Source organism: Ranitomeya imitator, chromosome 5, assembly GCF_032444005.1.
Source record: "Ranitomeya imitator isolate aRanImi1 chromosome 5, aRanImi1.pri, whole genome shotgun sequence".
NCBI lineage: Eukaryota > Metazoa > Chordata > Amphibia > Anura > Dendrobatidae > Ranitomeya > Ranitomeya imitator.
The window spans coordinates 620,456,726-620,479,635 of record NC_091286.1 but is presented as its reverse complement, the minus strand read 5'-3'; the positions used below and the strand labels follow the sequence as shown (position 1 = coordinate 620,479,635).

General features: G+C 43.2%; 1 long non-coding RNA gene across 1 annotated transcript in view; it reads right to left on the bottom strand.

Annotated features, from left to right (window-relative positions):
• The window catches only part of LOC138680928 (uncharacterized), a 60,269-nt gene extending 52,115 nt beyond the window's left edge, over window positions 1-8,154 (bottom strand). The window contains exon 1 of the long non-coding RNA XR_011321838.1: window positions 8,033-8,154. This is a non-coding gene — a long non-coding RNA (uncharacterized lncRNA). The remainder of the gene's footprint in view (window positions 1-8,032) is intronic.
• Window positions 8,155-22,910: the final 14,756 nt, after the last annotated feature.

The following is a 22,910-nucleotide window of genomic DNA, read 5'->3' as shown; positions in this document are numbered from 1 at the left end:
GCAATACCAAATTTCTATGGTTTAATTTATTTCACTTTATCACTTTTGCATATTTAATACACTCTGTGAAAAAAAATGCTTTTTAGTCCCCATATTCTGAGAGCCAAAAGTTTTACAATTTTTCATCATTGGGCTAATTTTTTTTGCATGACAAGCAGGAGTTTTAATTGGTGCCATTTTGTGGTACATGAGACTTTTTGATTTTTTTTATTAACTCTTTGGAATTCAAAATTAACAAAAAAAACAGCAATTCTACATTTTATTTATTTTTTCTAAACACTTTTTACCATTAAGTATAATTGGTGTATTATATTCTGTATTATATTCTGTAGGTCGATGCAATTCCAACAATACAAATTTCAAATAGTTTTTATTTTATGTTTTGCTACTTTTGCATTAAAAAATGACTTGTTAAAAAAAAATGTTGGGGTGTTGTTTTTTGGTCACCATATTTTGATACCCATTGCTTTCTTACTTTTCAGTAGATGGAGCAATTTTTTTTATAGGATAAACTGTACTTTATCCTGTTCCTTTTTTTGGGGGTACAAACAACTTTTTAATAACTTTTTTGAAGTAATAGGCATGGACAAAAAGCATTAAGTCTGGAATTGTTTAGAAATGTTCTTTTTTACAGCATTCACTGTGTAATGTGATGTTAACTTTGCTCTGCATGGTGAAACCCAGTTTATACCTTGTTTTATCTTTTACTGCTTTTTTACACGAAAGATAATATAAAAAAATAACTTTTTTTGGTTGTTATATCATATTGGAAAAGTCATAAATTTTTAGTTTTCTGTTTGCCGAACAGCATGAAAGCTTATTGATGCTATATATTGGGATACTTTATAGTGGGATATTTTTTATTTTGCTGTTATCTGAGATTAACAAAAACAGCAATTATGGCACAGTTTTATATTATTTACAGTCGTTCACTGCACAGGATGAAAACTAATATAGTTTTTATAGTATCTATCATTATGAACACTCTGTAAGATGTTATCACAGCCCCTCACTCAGCATGATGTCCCCCACAACCAGCCCTCCACTCAATATGATGTCCCCCATTAATCCCACTCAGCACAAGGTTCCTTGCAGCTACTGGCATTAAATAAAATAAAAATACTACTCACCTCACCCAGTTCTTCCGCATGCTACGCTGGTCTGTGTAGTGTGAGTACTAAGGCTTTGCGCTGCAGGCGCAACGCAACGACATCATCGAGCCTGCAGTGCATAGAGTCTCAGACTCACAGGCACAGACTGAATGGTGGATCGTGGAGGCATCGGCTCCCTGATCTACCATATTAATCAACGGTAGCCGCGGATACTGCTGAAATGACCTCCTGCTTACGGGCCCCATGGCAGGCGTGCGGTCACCTCTATGGGAGGTATACCACATCTTTTAAAGGATCACTTTCTAAGAAGTTGTATGCCCTTTTTGGCTTTGTTCACATAGGCTATGTGCACAAAGAGTTTTTGATGAATTAATAAACCTTGAATTCTGCAGAAATGCCTTAGGTAAACTTTCCTATTTTGTGCAGTTTCTTAACCCCTTCATAACAGAGCCCTTTTTCATTTTTGCATTTGCTAAAACTGACCTGCCATTATTATTGAGGGCAGCACGGTGGCGCAGTGGTTAGCACTGCAGCGCTGGGGTCCTGGGTTCTAATCCCACCCAGGACAACATCTGCAAAGAGTTTGTATGTTCTCTCCATGTTTTCGTGGGTTTCCTCTGGGTTCTCCAGTTTCCTCCCACACTCCAAAGACATACTGATAGGGAATTAAGATTGTGGGCATCCCCCAGCGATGATAATGTGTGCAAACTGTAAAGCGCTGCGGAATATGTTAGCGCTATATAAAAATAAAGATTATTATTATTATTATCATTCTCCAGGTCATTACAAGTTCATAGATGCTCAGGAAGGATATAATGGAACTAGGGAGAGTACAAAGGAGGGCAACAAAATAAATAAAGGGGATGGGAGAACTACAATACCCAGATAGATTAGCGAAATTAGGATTATTTAGTCTAGAAAAAAGACGACTGAGGGGCGATCTAATAACCATGTATAAGTATATAAGGGGACAATACAAATATCTCGCTGAGGATCTGTTTATACCAAGGAAGGTGACGGGCACAAGGGGGCATTCTTTGCGTCTGGAGGAGAGAAGGTTTTTCCACCAACATAGAAGAGGATTCTTTACTGTTAGGGCAGTGAGAATCTGGAATTGCTTGCCTGAGGAGGTGGTGATGGCGAACTCAGTCGAGGGGTTCAAGAGAGGCCTGGATGTCTTCCTGGAGCAGAACAATATTGTATCATACAATTATTAGGTTCTGTAGAAGGACGTAGATCTGGGGATTTATTATGATGGAATATAGGCTGAACTGGATGGACAAATGTCTTTTTTCGGCCTTACTAACTATGTTACTATGTTACTATGTTAGATAACATGTCCAGGTTTCTTTTTATTTAAGTGGTGAAAAAAAATTCAAAGTTTGTTAAAAAAAGTGTCTCCATTTTTCAGGATCTAGGGCTGGGTGAGGGGTTATTTTTTGCATGCCGAGCTGATGTTTTTAATGATGCCATTTTGGTATGTATATGATCTTTTGATCGCCCGTTATTGCATTTTAATGCAATGTTGTGGCAACCAAAAAAAGTAATTCTGGCATTTTGACCTTTTTTCTCGATATGCCGTTTACAGATTGGGTTATTTTTTTTTTGTTGATAGATCAGGTTATTCTGATCGCGACAATACCAAATGTGGGTATATTTGATTTTTTTATTGTTTTGTTCTGAATACGGCGAAAGGGGGTGATTTGAACTTTTATATTTATTCCATTTTTTTATATTTTTAAAAACTTTTTTTAACTTTTTGCATGCTTCAATAAACTTCGTGGGAGACTAGAAGCTCCAGTTGTCTGATCGGCTCTACTGCATACAGGCGATGATCAGATCAGCAGAGTTGCTCACTTGCTATAAGTGCCGACCACCAGCAATCGGGCAGTGACAACCATAGAGGTTTGCTAGAGACCTCTGGTTGTCATGCCGACCCATCGGTGACCATGATCACGTGGTGGGGTCACCAATGGGCCGGATTTCCGGAACGCTTGCTGGAAGCACGCGTTAAATGCCACTGTCAGAGACTGACAATGATCGTGATTCCACCCGCGGCTGTTAGAGACACATGTTAGCTGTTCAAAACAGCTGACATGTGCCGGAAAAGATATGTGCTCAGCATCAGAACCCACATCAAAGGGGGAGACACGACATGCGCTGTACTAATACGGCGCATGTCGTGAAGGAAGGAATTTTTTTTTTTCTGAAACATTTCTTGAAGCATTTTGAAGAGGTTTTGAAGACATTTGTAGGAGTATTTTTCCTCAAGAGCACAGATAAAAAGCATTTAAAAAACTTTAGAAAGAATGAACCCATGCACAGCAATGTAAAAATGACTTGCTGTGCAAAATTACAAAAAAACCTCCTATGGAATAGCTATTTGGATTTACATTAAAAATGAAGAATATGATTTTTTTACGCAGTTTTTGAGGTAGGGATTCACTCCAAAACATTTTTTTTTAAATGTATAAACATACGCAAAGAGCTTTTTTGGAATTTTTGAAAGCAAATCTTCAAAAGCTTAGAAAACTATATTCATTTGTATGGGAAACTCTCTTTGTTGTTTTTTTCCTTAAAAGTTTTTCAAAAATTCCTGGTGGAAAAAAAGTGTATGCCAAGTTCAAAATACTGAACATATGAATAGGAAATAAGTTTTTCCATAAAAATGGATGGGAAGATTCTTTGGAGTATTTTGTGGGCACTTTTTCAGGAGCTGACCGGCCTAAAATATGTAGTAAAAAGACCGTAAGTCCAGATTATAATAGAGCAAAATTTGAGTCTTAAAGCTCTTAATAATTTGACCCTATTTGCACTTCTTTTAACATAATAGCCAAGAGCTTGCTGGGACAGTCACATGAACCAGATCACAAAGGCAATCTGCTTAGCAAAACTACCTCTAGAGGTGCAAATGTAAGGTGCCAGAGGATCACAGCTGTGGTCAAGCTGCTTTTCCATTATGCCCTCGTGCTTTACAGAAAATTCTTGTCCCTGGTCCAGAGTGCTCTCTTGTGTAGGGTGCGTTACACTCACTTGCAGGACACTGGCCTCAGCTGTCTTCAGGTCTCCATTAGAGATGAGCGGTGTTCGAGTCGAACTGTTCGCCAATTTCAAATTCGAGCTGTTTTGGGCGGTGTTTGAGTCGTTCGACGAACTCGAACAATTTGCGTAAAATTCGGCTGTTCGAGTTTCTGTTCGATAACTGTTCGTTCACCAAAAGCCTAGCTTGATTTGCACATTAAAACTTTTTGTCATTGTTAATAGACTGTTTCAGTGTATAGTGGGCGTGGGGGCGGGGGATAGATCTGTGCCGAAATAACGCCGATCTCCATTTTTTTCCAGCATTTACAGTGGGGCGGTGCAGTCTCTCAGCCTATTAGCAGTGCACACACACAGCAATGTGCATGTGATGCACACAAGTAAGGGCATGTGTCATTGGCTGTGTATGTCACATGTCCTTGCCCTATAAGAACCAGCCATTTGCCCCATCGCCACCATTTCCTCACTGCTGCAGCTTAGTGTTAGACGGCACCGCTGCTGCTGTGGGCGCTATACAGTCTAAGAGTGTTTTTTTTTAGCGAATTTTCAGAGAGATAGGTTTAGGGAGTCGGGAGGAGTCAGACTAGTTGTAATATCAGCCCTTTTCAGGGTAGATTACAGCAGTCCATAGCACTGTTTGCAAGGCAGGTCTGTGCCAGTGCTGTGCAAGTGTTTGTCACAGCATTTGGTGTAATCTATATCAGCCAATCCTTTTTGGCTAGTTGCATTGTCTGATAGTCATCTGAGTAGCCTGCCTGTGAAGCTAGCTACACCGCCTGTGTATCTCAATTTTTACTGCATCGAACCCAGTTAATAGTTTTGGGCCTAGGAGCAGTGTCTGCACGTCAGCAGAGTAGCCCGCCTGTGAAACTAACTACACCGCCTGTGTATCTCTATTTTTACTGCATCTAATCCAGTTAATAGTTTTGGGCCTAGGAGCAGTGTCTGCATGTCAGCAGAGTAGCCCGCCTGTGAAACTAACTACACCGCCTGTGTATCTCTATTTTTACTGCATCTAATCCAGTTAATAGTTTTGGGCCTAGGAGCAGTGTCTGCATGTCAGCAGAGTAGCCCGTGCAGACTCTGCCTACAGTCCCACCCCGGAGCACGAGCACATTGTTAGCTGCAAACTTTTAACATTAATTACACAAGAACCACAAGACGGATTTCATCACCTCGGGTATCCTTTTAATCAGTATAATGGCGCCAACCTGACATTTTCTGTAGGTTACTTAGCAAAATCCTGCTGACAGGTTCGCTTTAATCTACAGCAGTGCCCTGAACGTGGGGTAATCAACACAGGGAATCAGAAGAACTATACTACAAACACAAACCATTTACTATGACCATTTTACAACTCCAAAGTTTGGGTTCACATTGACTTCTATGGGGTTTAGGTTCTGGTTGAGGCTTGAGTAGAGTTCTGGTACCCAAACTGAAATTCCCTTGGTCCGCTCATCTCTAATTATTATTATTACATCTACTACATATTGGAATATGATCTTGGAGATAGGAATTCCCTTTTAATGCAGAGTTGTGCGCTCTGAGGTCTTCTCTATAGCTTTCAGTGGCTGCTGAATTCCCTACCTTAGCTTTTATAGTGGCTCTGATTATCACTCCCTATTGACTGAGCTACACCAGGCTGAAGGGGAAGTCCACATGTCCACACCTGGGGTTCTGTTAGCTCTCTCTGGCTGATGAAAATCTTTGGCAACATGTTAAATGGTGCAAAGCATTTCTTTCAAATTCATGTAAATCGAACCCCAAATTGTGTTAGTGCCCAGAGATCTGTGAATGTAATTAAATTTCACGCAAGGTCGATTCACATCTAGTCAATTCATTTCTTAACTAGTACATATAAATAGCAGGCTGCTACAGCACCCAGTCACTATGCAGACTAAAACATGGAGATGCACGTGGAGCCAGACACATCTGCAATTTGATGACTTGACTGTGCTCATCTGAGCTTAGCCTTATAGAAAGGTGTTCGTTGGGTGAACTCTCAGTATTAAACTGGTTAGTATGATGTCTTGTTTCCTGCTGAGATGGTTGCAAAATAGAATAATGAAATCTTCACAAATCTTATTGTGCAATTTATTTGATTGATATGATAATTACCTTCCTTGCTGGCCCCTCCCCATCAGTATCATAAAATCATCAGTCAGATGAGGTTATGACTAGATAATTCTCTGAACACAGATATGTTTTTATCAGAAAACAATAGCACCTGTCCTCACTTCCCACAATTCACATCTGATAGGAAGAGCAATGTTTCCTGAAAGGCCTTTCACTCGTATACAGTAAACTATAGCCATCGCCACACATATAAAACAAAAGATTACTATCACTGTATCCTGCTTATTGTGATATAACACCTGTGCTCTGTTTGCACATTCCTATGCTGCTTTTCGGCGCGTGCTCTAGAAAATGCAAAAAAAAATAAAGTTTATATTGAAGGGGCACAAAGACCAAAGTCATCAGCTTATGGAATGGCATTTTATCGAAAAAATGGCTAATATCCATCACACATTCTATATAACATATTTTTCTAGGTTGTTAGAACTGGACTAGTTAGTAAATTATTATAATTTATTAGTATTGATGTCAAGTGGATAACTAACATGCCACACCATGGTACACTTCATGGCTACTTCACAGAATCACAGAATGTTAGAGTTGGAAGGGACCTCCAGGGTTATAGTGTCCAACCCCTTCTCAATGCAGGATTTTTGAAAGGATTGTTAAGAAAAAGCCATTCAAAAATTTGGGGGAAAATTCACAAGGAGTGGACTGCTGCTGGAGTCATCATTACTTCAAGAGCCACCACAAACAAACATATCCAGGACATGGGCTACAAGTGTCGCATTCCTTGTGTCAAGCCACTCATGACCAACAGAAAACACCAGAAGTGTCTTACCTGGGCCAAGGAGAAAAAGAACTGGACTGTTGCTCAGTGGTCCAAGGTGTTGCTTTCAGATGAAAGTGAATTTTGCATTTCATTTGGAAATCAAGGTCCCAGAGTCTGGAGAAAGAGTGGAGAGGCCACAATCCAAGCTGCTGGAGGTCTAGTGTGAAGTTTCCACAATCAGTGATGGTTTGGGGAGCCATGTCATCTGCTGGTGTAGGTCCACTGTGTTTTATCAAGACCAAAGTCAGTGCAGCCGTCTACCAGGGAATTTTAGAGCACTTCATGCTTTCCTCTGCCGACAAGCTTTTTGGAGATGGAAATTTCATTCTCCAGCAGGACTTGGCACCTGTCCACACTGCCAAAAGTACCAATACCTGGTTTATAAACAACAGTATCACTGTGCTTGATTGGCCAACATACTTGCCTGACCTTAACCCCATAGAGAGTCTATGGGGTATTGTCTAGAGGAAGATGAGAGACACCAGACCCAACAATGCAGATGAGCTGAAGGCTGTTATCAAAGCAACCTGGGCTTCCATAACACCTCAGGAGTGTCACAGGCTGATCGCCTCAATGCCAAGCCTCACTGATGCAGTAATTTATGCAAAAGGAGCTCCGACCTATTGAGTAAATTTCCTTAACATACATTTCAGTAGGACAACATTTCGGATTTTAATATAATTTTTCAAGCTGGTGTTATAATGTATTCTAAATTACTGAGATAATGACATTTTACATTGGCTGTAAGCCATAATCATCAACAATAACAGAAACAAACACTTGAAATAGATCACTCTGTTTGTAATGACTCTACATAATATATGAGTTTCACTTTTTGTGTTGAAGAACTGAAATAAATTAACTTTTTGATGATATTCTAATTTTGTGAGAAGCAACTGTAATTACCTCACCTCTTCGTAACCCAACCCTTTCCTCTTGCTCTATAAACAGCACCCCTGAAATTATATGCTACCTGTAACAGGTGTCCAACTGGCCTTTATCCACGATTGGTGGTGACACCTAGTTCCTTTTGTTATTGTGGAGTGTCAGTTCCTGACAAATTGGTACCAGCCAGGAGATCTGCATGATTCCCTGGCTGTGTTCTTGTGACAAAAAGGTGACTGCAGTGGGATCTGCGTGGTCACCCTGTTTTTTCCTTGACATATTATCAAAACAGAATAAAGTTTATTGTGCTTCATAAACTTTACAGCTTCAAAATGTTATCAGCCATTCTTTAGCATAAATGAATAACAAAACAGTCCTTTCTCTGTGTAAACCAAAGTAAATAACATGGTCTCACCCACTTGGTATTACAGCAACCTCTCAGGCTTCAGTACAGACTACACATCAGCTCTGTATTTCTCCAGCCTCAGCACACTACTACTTGAACCAGACCAGGTGCATTTTATTAGGCCAGTAAGATCTGGACTGGAGTGTGGGAGCGATCTTTCCCACCCAGGTTCTTCCGGTTGCTCAAAAATTCTGGAACCAGAATTCAGTAAAAACTAAAACCATATCAGTCACACTTCCTGCCATCCAAGACCTTACCTCCTGCTTTGTTACATACCCTCCAAACTGCCCAAATCTGGGACTGGGCCACAACTGCCAGCAAAAAGTGTACTTGACAGAATATCCACATTTCCATGTAACTTACCGGGTCTGATTTATAATTAAGTAATTTTCTCAAATGGTGAAAGCCTTCTACTAGAGATGGGTGAACCCGAACAGTAAAGTTCGGCGTCTGTACGGCAGACCTACTGTTAAGGCATGGATATCATACACAGAATTCTCCAGGAAGTCTGTGTTACTGTTCAGGTTCGGCCCCTCAAACACCAGATGTTTCTCTCGCTGTCATGTGCATGACAGCGAAGCAAAAACTGCTTCTGATTGGCGGTAAAATTGTTACCACCAGTCAGACAGCCGTGGCTCCCACACTGTCAAATAACAGCGTGAGCTCATAGCTGCAATAGGAGGTAAAATGTTTACCTCCAGTCACTGGCATCGGCCCATGGGACTACTGCTAATAACAGCGAGAGCAGGCAGCGACTGTTGGGAGTATTTATCAGCCAGAGCCTGCGTTTTAAATAAATAATTAAATAAATAGAGGGCATGGGTTTGTGACGCCCCAGGGTCCTAGTCGTCACAGTGGCATTGCTTTCCTCAAGGGGAGAGTGATTTCACGCTTGGACGCAATGAAAGATCTCTATCAGGCAATCACATACACATAATATTGTTGAAAGTAGATAGTGTTATAAACAGATACCGTAGTGTTGAAGGAAGTATAGTAAGAGATAGTAAATTTTAGAAAAGCTAATGTTGGTTTTTGCACTTTGAATAAAGAGAATTTAAAGTAGTATATCCATAAGTGTAATTGCCATTTATAAGATAAGGTCTATTTTTGAAAGTATGCATACTATGTATATATGTTCCAGCAACGTTCAAGCATCAATTACCTCCCATAAAAGGGAAGCCAAAGTTTACATTAATTAACCTGTTTTACATGCTTACAGCATTTAAAAATTTGTATATCTTTTTGCTAATTTGTATTGTTGTTCTTCTTTTCCCAGTCCGGGAGTACTGGATTTAACGGGGGGAGTGTGATGCCCCAGGGTCCTGGTCATCACAGTGGCATTGCTTATCTCACGGGGAGAGTGATGTCACGCTTGGAAGCGATGAAAGATCTCTTTTATCAGGTAATCACATACACACAACATGTTCATACTCCAGGCCAGAAGGGGGAGCTCTGAACCCGGATTAAGAGTGAACTCCCCTATAAATGCATTCTGGTCTGGAGAGAAAGGGAGTTTTCAGGCAGTTTGTCAGAGGACAGAGAAGAGAGCAGTCAGACATTGAGTGTCGGAAAGACTGAAGGAGCCGTGCAGCGAAAGGTGCTACAGCTCCTGGAGAAATAGAAGGAATACGAAAGGAAGAATATTGTTTAGTGAGCGTGAAGGAGAGCGAAACACAGGAGAGTGACATTTGGGGAGAACAGCTGGGAAGGAGCTATTTCCCTGTGAAGTGCAGATTACTGGTAGCCGGAAGACTGAGGTTGTGAGGGACTCTAAGACTTACAGCAGAAACCAGCAGGACAGCTGGATTACACATTACCTGTCTGCCCTAATACCCAGGAGGCACAGAGGCACATAGAGCCCGGGTCATGATAGGGACCCTGTAAAAAGGCTCGAGTCACCTGCCATACGGGTTTGTGTCCCACCTTTATGGAGGACTGAGAGAACTGTGAGGACCTTATCAGAAGCCATAGGCAGTAAGGGACTACAACACCACCGCACTATGAGGAAGGCTTTTAACTCCACTTGGTAAAGGGGACTCTGAATTTGATTCCAAGCCGGCCGGACCGTGCCTGTACCTGTGATCTGGTGCCCTGGACTGTGGCTGCCTGAAGTCTTCAGTAAACCAGGTAAAGAAACTGCAAAACTGTGTCCTCATTCTCTACTGCACCATTCACCATCTCCATCTACACCCGGGAGCCTTGGGGACCTACTTTACCTGTGGGAAGTTATACTATCTCAACTGCCATAACATCACCCCAGAGGACCCTTTTAAGCAGCGTCGGTCCTCACTGACCAAATACCACAGGTGGCATCACGAACATAAACTTTAATCAATTCCCTTTTACATGGGCGCCCAGGGCCACGGACCGGGTCACCGCCATGACACGTCTCCTTAAGTACTGGACCCGGTACTGAGTATCCCCACGGCACTGGCGGGCGACTCAGGTTCCCCTGTATTTTTGTAAACCAGCCAGGCAAAACTGACAACTGGGGGCTGCAACAGTCAGCTGTCAGCGTTAGTAATGTGATTATTCAAGAATAGAAGGGTTCCCACGCTGTTTTTTTTAAATTGACAATGAGGCTGCGTGGGATGGAGGGATGTCTAGATGGATGAGGGATGGATGGCTGGATGGATGGTTGAGGGATGTATGGAGGGATGGATGAGGGATGAATGGATAAGGGATGGATGGATGAGGGGTTGCTGGATGGATGGATCCTGTAGAACAGTGTTCCCAAGTCCGGTCCTCAAGAGCTACCAGCAGGTCATGTTTTCAGTATTTCCTTAATATTGCACAGGTGATAATTGCATCACCTTCACAGGCAATAATTCCATCACCTGTGCAATGCTAAGGAAATCCTGAAAACATGCTCTGTTGGTGGCTCTTGAGGATCGGAGTTGGGGAACACTGCTGAAGAATGTAAGCCCGTAAGGGCAGGATCATCGCCTATCTGTATCAGTCTGTGATTGTTAGTTTACTTACTGCAAGTGATGTCTGTAATTTGTATGAAACCCCTTCTCATGTACAACACCATGGAATCAATGGTGCTATATAAATAAATAATAATAATAGTGGAGGGATGGCTGGATGGATGGATGGATGAGGGATGGATGGAGGGACGTGTGGAGGTGTGGCTGGATGGAAGTAGGGCCAGAAATCTTTGGCATTAGGAGAGCATTCGCCATGCCAGAGTGTGAAACGGGCCCCAGCCCAGTGTGCCTTCAGGGAAATGTAGCATCCCTGTCCACAAACATTTGTCGACATGTTGGACGTTAACTGAACAATGCCAGTAAGTTCATTGGTAAGGGCATGGGTGATGTTCCTTTCCACGTGCTGTTACAAGGCAGGGATGCCACACAGAGAAAAAGTGGCAGCTTGGGACTGAGTACCGAGTGATGGCTGCTGCCATGAGTCGGCAGACTCATGAATGCTGTGCTTGGACAAAGATTTGGAAATGCCTGATGATGGTAAGTCAGAATGTGCAAGGGTAGCTGCAGGGCAGGAAGAATCTGCACCAGTGTTTTGGACAGGGGTTTGGGAAGCACCTAGCACAGGGGAAGAGGGAATGGTGTCACCCGATGGAAAGAATCATAAACCCAGGACTTTGGCCCAACAAGTCGAATGATTAGATGATATACGCCTGATCATGATCGTGGTGTTTAAGTTCTTATTGGTCAGGCTCCTGCTTATCTTGGCATGGCACAGGTTGCAAATGGCCATTTTGTTTTTTTCAGAACTATCTTTAAAAAAGTCCAAGACTGAGGAATACCTAATTCTTTGATGGAGAAATTCAGGAGTGTCGGTCCTCTGCGGAACAGTTGCCTGCCATCTCCCTCTGTTCACCCCATTGTGTATCCTCTCTGTTTGGGTACTGTCAATCTCTTCCCCTCAGCAATGCTGGCCACGCTCTGCATGCCAGATTTCCAGGTTAGGTTGATGCCTTCGTCATCTGCACAACCTCATCTACCACCAATGCCGCAGTAACTACAATAGGCAGAGAAGCCACCACAAAAGTGGCACAGACTGCAATAACGCAAGATCAATACATGACACCAAAAACTACACCATTGACTAGTCTGCCCAGTCAGCGACAAAAGTCTGTGGAGATCCACGACTTGTTCATTTTGATGAAAGTTAGGCAGTCAGAATCGATCTCCCTGCTCTGCCGCTATGGGGCCCCTGAGCAGGCAGGGGGCCTGGTGCCAGCAATGGGCCCCCCGCCTGTCATCGCAAGGTCAGCTGTACCGGCATTTAGCTGATACAGCTGACCACAATGATGAGGGAAGAAGCACTGCGCCACGCTCCTTCCCCCATCATCCCCCTGTCAGTGACTGACGTCAGCGTCTGATGTCGGCGATGCTGACAGGGGGCGCGATGAGTCACTGCCTGATGCCCGCTGTCAGGAGACGAGCAGGAGCTCAGAGCAGTGCAGGAGCCAGGAAGGTGAGTACTTATCTATTTTTTTAAGGGGTGCTGTCTTATACTAGAAATGAAGAAAAAATTCCAGCTCAACGAGGAGTGAAAAGTAAAAACTAAATACTTTATTCACTTCAATCAGAAGCAGAGGATGAAACATCAGCACAATACAATAAAAACACTATCTACGCGTTTCAGGTGACAGGGCACCCTTAATCATGATGTCATCATGATTAAGGGTGCCCTGTCACCTGAAACGCGTAGATAGTGTTTTTATTGTATTGTGCTGATGTTTCATCCTCTGCTTCTGATTGAAGTGAATAAAGTATTTAGTTTTTACTTTTCACTCCTCGTTGAGCTGGAATTTTTTCTTCATTTCTGGTCTTCTCACGCTTGACATAGCGTCTCCGTGCTCCGAGCCTTCTGGGATTACTACTAGGGTGAGCTGGACTTCCTCTTTTTTTCCCTGCTGTCTTATACTACAGAATCTGCCTATGGGGGGTGCTGTCTTATACTACAGGGTCTGCCTATGGGGGGGTCTGCTTAATACTACTGGGTCTGCCTATGGGTAGTCTGCCTAAGACTACAGGAATAAAAGAATTAACATCATATGCAGAGTGGAGAATAATACTAGAGAAAAAAGCTCCAAATTATTAAAGCCAGATGGACACCACAATGCATATATGGACGTATCCAGGACAAACTGCAAATTACGCTTAGAAAAATAACACACCAGAAACAGTCTATAGTCCAAAGTAACAAATATAATTTATTGTAATTGAATCACAAACAGGTGCAAGGTAAAAGCAGGAGATAGACATGCCACACTGCAGCACAGAAAATGCACCAAAGAGCGGTGGACAGCGCAAGGGGTTAATCACAGACCCCTGTTCGTCTGACAGGAGGAGGTCCCTCTCCCACAGCCCCAGGATGTTGAGGGTATGGTACAGACAGATATTTATAGGAAAATGACTGCCACCAACACACTCCTTCATGCATCCTCTGGTCATCCATCCCACATGATCAGGTCTATCCCTATCGGACAATTCTTAAGGTTACGGCGGATTTGTTCTACCGACCTAGATTTTGAGAAGAGGGCCTCTGAATTAAGGGAGCGGTTTTTGTCACGTGGATACAGTGGTAGGGCGATTAAAAGGGCTTACCATAGGGCAAAATACACGTCTCACCATAATTTACTTTATGGGGTCAAACCCGATTCAAGGCATCAAAGTGAGAAAGTGAGATTTATTACATCTTTTAACTCACAATCTAATAAGATGAGATCTGCATTGGAAAAGGCATGGCCTATCCTTAGGGTTGACCCCATCTTAAGTAAATTTCTCCCTGACAAACCGTCCATTACCTTCCGTCGGGCAAAAAATCTGAGAGATTATCTCACACGTGGTCATTACATTGGTTCACGTCCACCTACGTTTTTGGATGGTTTTTCCATTGGGGGTAGTTGTGTTCCCTGTGGCAGATGCATTGCCTGTTCTAACATAGATAGATGTGCCTCCTTCACGGACTCCAGTGGTAATAAAACCTTTAAGATCAGACAGCGTATTACATGCACTACGAGATACATTATATATCATGCCACGTGCCCATGTGGCCTAATACAGTATATGTTGGTCTGACAACATGCCAGCTGAAGGTCCATGTTAGGGAGCACGTACTGGGCATACAGGCGGCATCTGCACATGTGGTCACTTCCACCCTTAAGACACTACCACACGGTTTTAAGAGTTTTCATGCCTGTGATGGCTCGTTGCTTAGGGTACGTGGCATTGATGCCCTCCATATTAATATCCGGGGGGGGACAATTATCTAAACGCCTTGGTATGTTGGAAGCACGTTGGATTTGGACCTTAGAGACGGTCCATCCATATGGCCTAAACGAGAGTCTCTCTTACGCTCCATTCCTGTGATCGCCTTTCTGTTGTGCATTTTGCTGTGTTGCGGCTACCGCATAGATTGTTTTTTTATCTGATTTTAACTTTATGCCTTTGTCTTTTGTCTAGTATTACTGATTGTGGATAACGAATCGTTTCCTGCACATGAACATCCATGAGGACAGCAATTTTATTATCTACAACATCTGATGTAGCCGTTTTTGCTTAGGACTTCCATTTCTCACAATTGCACTTATGTGTACCTTTGTCATCTATGTGCTGATATCTCAGTTATTATATTGATAGAATTACTGACTCCTTGGTGTTTTGTACACGCTATATGATTTGTATTTTCAATACTGGGATATTATGTATTATACTATCTATACACATATACAGTTGTGGAGTATTTCCGTATGTTTGTACATGTTGCATATTCAGTATTGGCAATATATGGTGTGTGTATTGCTTGTAATGTATTATATTGCGGTTCTGTTCGCATTGCACAAATTATATTGGGGTTCATTTGTTAGCATCCACGATTGTTTATTTATCTGGCTTTTATCACACAATGTAGTATTGTTTGTTATATGCCCATTTCAATATGTCCCTTTTGTCTGCGCAAGCTCCGCTCCCCTTTGTTTTCGTCTCCCGCAGTCAGTCTGCTGTCCGGTCACGTGGGGCCCCATGTGTTCCGGCATCAGCTGACTTTGTGGCGATGCATTCAGTCGTCACTATGGCGACGCTACTTCATTTCCTGTTGCGGCCGCCCACTATATATTTCTGAGCACATGGGACTAAGCCACGCCCCCTGAGGAAGGTTTCATTCCGAAACGCGCATCGGGGTGGGCTGTGGACGGCGCGGTGGTTGGAGCCTGCATCAAGGGTATGGGTATTGACAATTCCCATGTGTATACTTGATCCCTTTTGACTATGGAGGTGTTACTTAGCCTGGGATGATGGCTCATTGCCGGTTACACCATCCATCAGCCTTACTATGGCTTTGTTATGTGGAATTGACCCCTTACATCTGTGATTAACCCCTTGCACTGTCCACCGCTCTTTGGTGCATTTTCTGTGCTGCAGTGTGGCATGTCTCTCTCCTGCTTTCACCGTGCACCTGTTTGTGATTCAATTACAATAAATTATATTTGTTACTTTGGACTATAGACTGTTTCTGGTGTGTTGTTTTCCTAATACTACAGGGTCTGCCTATGGGGGGGTCTGCCTAATACTACTGGGTCTGCCTATGGGGGGGTCTGCCCAATACTACTGGGTCTGCCTATGGGGGTCTGCCTAATGTTACTGGGTCTGCCTTTGGGGGGGTCTGCCTAATACTACAGGGTCTGCCTATGGGGGGTTGGCCTAATACTACAGGGTATGCCTATGGGGGTCTGCCTAACACTACTGGATCTGCCTATGGGGGTCTGCCTAATACTACAGGGTCTACCTATGGGGGGGTCTGCCTAATACTACAGGGTCTGCCTATGGGGGATCTGCCTTATACTACAGGGTCTGCCTATGGGGGGTCTGCCTAATACTACAGAGTCGGCCTATGGGAGGGTCTGCCTAATACTACAGGGTCTGCCTATGGGGGTTTGCCTAATACTACAGGGTCTGCCTATGGGGGGTCTGCCTAATACTACAGGGTCTGCCTATGGGGGGTCTGCGTTATACTACAGGGTCTGCCTATGGGGGTGCTGCCTTATACTATAGGGTCTGTCTATGGAGGTGCTGCCTTATACTATAAGGTCTGCCTATAGGGGTGCTGCCTTATAGTACAGGGTCTGCCTATGGGAGTGCTGTCTAATACTACAGGGTCTGCCTATAGGGGTGCTGCCTTATAGTACAGGGTCTGCCTATGGGGGTGCTGTCTTATACTACAGGGTCTGCCTATGGAGGTGCTGCCTTATACTACAGGGTCTGCCCATGGGGTGCTGCCTTGTGCTATAGACTCTGCCTATGGGGGGTGCATTATACAATATAGAGTAGGTCTATGGGGAGTGCATTATACTATATTGAGGACTATTTGGTACATTATACTATATTGAGGACGATCTGGTGCATTATACTATATGGAGGCTATCTAGAGGGGCATCATACAGGGTGGGGATTACAGTGTTGCAGCCATCAAACAGTTTTGAGGCTACTAAGGGGTCAGTATACTGTTTATAAGAGAGCATGATACTGTGTATAGAGGAGCTGTACAGGGGGAGACTCGGGACATTATTAAATGTAAAGTGGGGACTTCTTGTTATAGGGGAATTCAGGTTGCTGTGACTATCAAAGGGGCATACAGGACAATATTACTCTCTAGGGGGCAAAATATGGGCACTGTTTTCTAGGGTACTTGTACTCGGCATTACTATATTATAGAGGGGTGCTTTAGAATTTAGAGGGCACAGAGAATCACACAGCCGGTGCAGTAATAGGGACACATGCAGCAGCAGTGGCTCAGTATTGGGGTATCAAGTGCAGTAATAGGGACACATACGGCAGCAGCGGCTCAGTATTGGGGTATCAGGTGTTGTGAATTCTGCTTTTGGGCTCCCTCCGATGGCTGTAGGTGGTAATGCAGTTGTCCCTGGCCTGCAGTTCTGGACAGGTGTATCTCGATTTTTCCAAAGCGTTTGATACCGTGCCGCACAAGAGGTTGGTACACAAAATGAGAATGCTTGGTCTGGGGGAAAATGTGTGTAAATGGGTTAGTAACTGGCTTAGTGATAGAAAGCAGAGGGTGGTTATAAATGGTATAGTCTCTAACTGGGTCGCTGTGACCAGTGGGGTACCGCAGGGGTCAGTATTGGGACCTGTTCTCTTCAACATATTCATTAATGATCTGGTAGAAGGTTTACACAGTAAAATATCGATATTTGCAGATGATACAAAACTATGTAAAGCAGTTAATACAAGAGAAGATAGTATTCTGCTACAGATGGATCTGGATAAGTTGGAAACTTGGGCTGAAAGGTGGCAGATGAGGTTTAACAATGATAAATGTAAAGTTATACACATGGGAAGAGGGAATCAATATCACCATTACACACTGAATGGGAAACCACTGGGTAAATCTGACAGGGAGAAGGACTTGGGGATCCTAGTTAATGATAAACTTACCTGGAGCAGCCAGTGCCAGGCAGCAGCTGCCAAGGCAAACAGGATCATGGGGTGCATTAAAAGAGGTCTGGATACACATGATGAGAGCATTATACTGCCTCTGTACAAATCCCTAGTTAGACCGCACATGGAGTACTGTGTCCAGTTTTGGGCACCGGTGCTCAGGAAGGATATAATGGAACTAGAGAGAGTACAAAGGAGGGCAACAAAATTAATAAAGGGGATGGGAGAACTACAATACCCAGATAGATTAGCGAAATTAGGATTATTTAGTCTAGAAAAAAGACGACTGAGGGGCGATCTAATAACCATGTATAAGTATATAAGGGGACAATACAAATATCTCGCTGAGGATCTGTTTATACCAAGGAAGGTGACGGGCACAAGGGGGCATTCTTTGCGTCTGGAGGAGAGAAGGTTTTTCCACCAACATAGAAGAGGATTCTTTACTGTTAGGGCAGTGAGAATCTGGAATTGCTTGCCTGAGGAGGTGGTGATGGCGAACTCAGTCGAGGGGTTCAAGAGAGGCCTGGATGTCTTCCTGGAGCAGAACAATATTGTATCATACAATTATTAGGTTCTGTAGAAGGACGTAGATCTGGGGATTTATTATGATGGAATATAGGCTGAACTGGATGGACAAATGTCTTTTTTCGGCCTTACTAACTATGTTACTATGTATGTTACTATGCTGATTGCAAATCTGACTGGGGTATTTAGGTTTGCAGGACTCATTAGTCCTTTCCAGTTGTCAATGTTTCTTGTGAAGTGTTGGATCACTTTCTGGCTCTACTGCTTAGCTGCCAATTCAGCAAAAGATAAGTGTCTGTTACTTTTTCTTGGCACACATGCGGTGTGCTTGTATTTTGTGCTATTCATTTGTTTTTCTCTTGTCCAGCTTAGACTGTGTCAGTGTTTTCTCAGTCTTGTTGGATTCTCTGGAGTTGCAGATATACACTCCACATCTTTAGTTAGATGGTGGAGTTTTTGTATTTTCTGCTGTGGATTTTTTGGAAGGATTTTTAATACTGACCGCTTAGTATCCTGTCCTATTCTTTCCTATTTAGCTAGTGTGGCCTCATTTGCTAAATTCTGTTTTCTGCCTACGTGTGTCATTTCCTCTACTGCTCACAGTCATTATTTGTGGGGGGCTGCCTATTCTTTGGGGTTCTGCTCTGAGGCAAGATAGTATTCCTATTTCCATCTATAGGGGTATTTAGTCCTCCGGCTGTGTCGAGGTGTCTAGGTTTTGTTAGGCACACCCCACGGCTACTTCTAGTTGCGGTGTTAAGATCAGGGTTTGCGGTCTGTATAGTTACCACCTACTCCAGGGAAAGTTTTCATGCTGCTCCAAGGTCACCTGATCATAACATCAGGTGGAGTAATAGGGACACATACGGCAGTAGCGGCTCAGTATTGGGGTATCAGGTGCAGTAATAGGGAAACATAGGGCAGCAGCGTCTCAGTATTGGGGTATCAGGTGGAGTAATAGGGACACATACGGCAGCAGTGGCTCAGTATTGGGGTATCAGGTGCAGTAATAGGGTCACATACAGCAGCAGCGGCTCAGTATTGGGGTATCAGGTGTAGTAATAGGGACACATACGGCAGCAGCGGCTCAGTATTGTGGTATCAGGGGCAGTAATAGGGACACATACGGCAGCAGCGGCTCAGTATTGGGGTATCAGGGGCAGTAATATGGACACATATGGCAGCAGTGGCTCAGTATTGGGGTATCAGCAGGATGAGGAGTTTGTGCAGGTTGAGAATAGATGGTGATGGGGCTGGAATATGTGAAGTGAAACATGTCTTTGTTGGATTCTCTGCAGCCGAGTCATGGCTAGAAGAAGTTCTCATGTCGGTCTGGGCCAGATGGAAAAGACAGGAAAAGTGACAATTCCATCAGAAAGAACATCAGCGGTAAGACATGATCTGTAACTGTGCTGTGACCTATGTTCTGTAGGACTGATATCTACCACTGACCATATGGCGGTAATTTCCATATTGGTCTTTATATAGAGATTATCTTCAGTAACTGCGCTGTCATCTGCTAAGTTTCTCCTCTGTTATTAGGGGGCGTCACCCAGCTGTAATCAAGGCTACCTGGTTATGGGCCCACTCAGAAGCTTTGCCACCACGGAACCAAAACCCTAGCTACGCCTCTGGTTTAAAATCATGAAGTCTGCTTGAACTGTGGGTAAGAAGCTGGATCAACTTCTTCCTTGCCTTCCCTGTGACTAAATAAACAATCACTATTTATTTTCATAGATAGTGTTCATGAACAACACTATTTTACCTAACAATTTTTAAGATGAAATCTTGCCTTCTGATTTCTCAATGAAACACAGTTTTATCACAAACAATTTTGATTAGCAAATAGGGCTCCCTGGCTGCACCCAAATATTAGGCCAAATGATTTTTAAGTTGAAATCTGGCCTTCTGATTTGTCACTGAGACACAGTTTTATCACAAACGATTTGGATTAGCAACTTGGGCCTCCTAGCTACACCCCAATATTAAGTGAAAAAGTTGGCACTCAATTGATGATGTGATGAATTAAAGTTCCTCTTATTGTTGCAGTCACAAGTAAATGTTTTTGGTCTTGCATCAGACCTTCATCAGAGCGATGCAAGGTCAGTGAAAATTGTGTAGCGCGATCTGCGTTGCTTGGGAATGCGGCTTCCCAAGTGACACAGATCGCACCACACAAGCGCAGTCTCACTGTGGTTCCTCCTTCCAGAGCATTCAGGTTTTCATCCCTCCTTCCTTCTGAGTCTTCTGTTCTCATGGCTTCACTGAATTTTCACCGACCTTGCATTGTTCAGATGAAGGTTTGATGCAAGACCGAAAACGTTTAACTGTGAATGCAACAATATAAAAGGAACTTTAATTCATCACCTCATCAATTGAGTGCCAAATTTTTCACTTGATTACTGCGTACGGGCTGGATACCCTACTTGTGCATCGTCACCATTTATCACAGGAGTGCCATATATATATCCCATACACCCCAATATTAGGCCTAAAGATTTCTAAGCGGAACGCAGTTTTATCACAAACTATTTGGATTAGCAAATTGGGCGTCCTCGCTGCACCCAAATATTAGACCTAAAGATGTTTAAGTGGAAATCTGGCCTTCTGATTTCTCATTGAAACACAGTTTTATCACAAATGGTTTGGATTAGCAAACAGGGCCTCCTGAGACTGCAACACCGTTTTAGCAGAATCTAGTTAGATGCTGGAACATTGATTTCACAAAGGACAGAACCCTATCTAGCTAACTGACAAGTCTGCTTTCAGCAGCAGCACACATTAAGTTATTACAGAAAAAAAATTACACTCCGCAGCTCCTCTGACCGAGACACCTCACCTCATCAAACATGTCCCCCCTGTGCACCAGCTCATCATACAGCACCACTATCTTATCCAAAGTCGTAACATAAACATTTATGGAAATGCAGTGATTTACCAAACTGTGACCAAATTTTGCTGACTTTGAGTGAAAATGCTTGGGAAATCAAACACAATTTCGAATGTGCTATGGTTGCATCAACTTTGAGATTGGCGAATGTTTTCTGAACAATTTTAACATAGTAACATAGTTATTAAGGTTGAAGGAAGACTTTAAGTCCATCTAGTTCAACCCATAGCCTATCCTAACATGCCCTAACAATTTTGCTCAGCTCTACTCATTATCTAAAATTTGCCATTCCGCACTGTCACGTTCTTGTGGCCGCGGCTGCTCTAAGGCTTGTGCCTCACTAAACAGTATGTCCTCCTGTCCCTCTTGGAGCATGCAAGTTGACAGGTCACAATCAAGAAATTATGTTGTAAAGAGCTCCTCTGAGTGTCCTATCACTAGTCTCCTGGGAGTCAACATGTTGGGAAGAAAGAGGATCAAGGTGAGGGATTAAGTAATACAGATTCTAGGCTGGTGACACTGGATCATGTGGAAGACTGTGTGGTGCTGCAAAGCCTGCTGAAAGCATTATCTGCTATCCAACTGAACACCTTTTCACACTACTCTGGTTTCATAAGTGGTGTACCGTGCCTCCCTGCAAAGAGGACAGGGATCTATGTGTCGTGGAATGACATGTTTCTTGTGCTACCACAACAGGTTTAGTCACACCTGTCCCACGTCCTCAGCATCTGCGTGTACCATCATCAGCACTTCCACTTCCCTTTGCCGTCATGCACGCCTTACGCATTTTGTAATTGCTAGGTCTCTAATAAATTAAGATTATTTTTAATAAAATTTTTAAAAATGGTCACCTGGAGCAGTTAAAGCATTTTTGTGAGTTTAAGTCACCATAATGTAATAGAAAGAACACAAAAATGTATGCATGGCAATCAAATTCAATCCAGATAAATGTTTCAATGCTTTTTCTTAGTTTTGAAGACCACAGAAATATTCACAGACCATGTAACACTGTACGGCTGAGAAATGAAAGCCTACAAAATTTTTAGATGCCTTTTAGCAGTTTTACAGGACACAGAAATGTTCACAGACCACGTAGCACTGTATGTCTTGAATTGGAAGCCTATAAAATCTTAAAAGCTTTTGCTCATTTTAGAGATCGCAGAATTGTTCACTGACCAGGCAACATTGTATGTCTGAGAAATGGAAGACTATATAATTTTTTAAAGCTTTTGTTCACTTTTAGAAATCACAAAAATCTTTTCAGACCATGTAACATTGTATGTGTTAGGTCTCGAGTTCCCGCTTACGGTCAGCATCCGCGTGTTCCTGTGCCCATGCCTGTGTCTTCTGCTGACTCCAGGGTGGCAGACTAGGCTGTGGAGGCACGGGACATTTGGGACCACACGCAGGATGCCATTCGGGCCTCCAAGGAGAGAATGAGGTCCTCCGCCGATGTTCATCGGCGCCCCGCTCCGACCTTTGCTCCTAGCGACTTGGTGTGGCTCTCCGCCCGTAACATCAGGCTGCGAGTTGAGTCCACTAAGTTTGCTCCTCGCTACTTGGGTCCCTTCAAGGTTCTCGAACAGGTTAATCCTGTGGTCTACCGTTTGGCTCTTCCTCCACGCTTGGGTATCACCGACACCTTTCATGTGTCCCTCTTGAAACCCGTATACATGTCCCGGTTTTCCGAGTCATCTGCCGGGACATTGGGTTC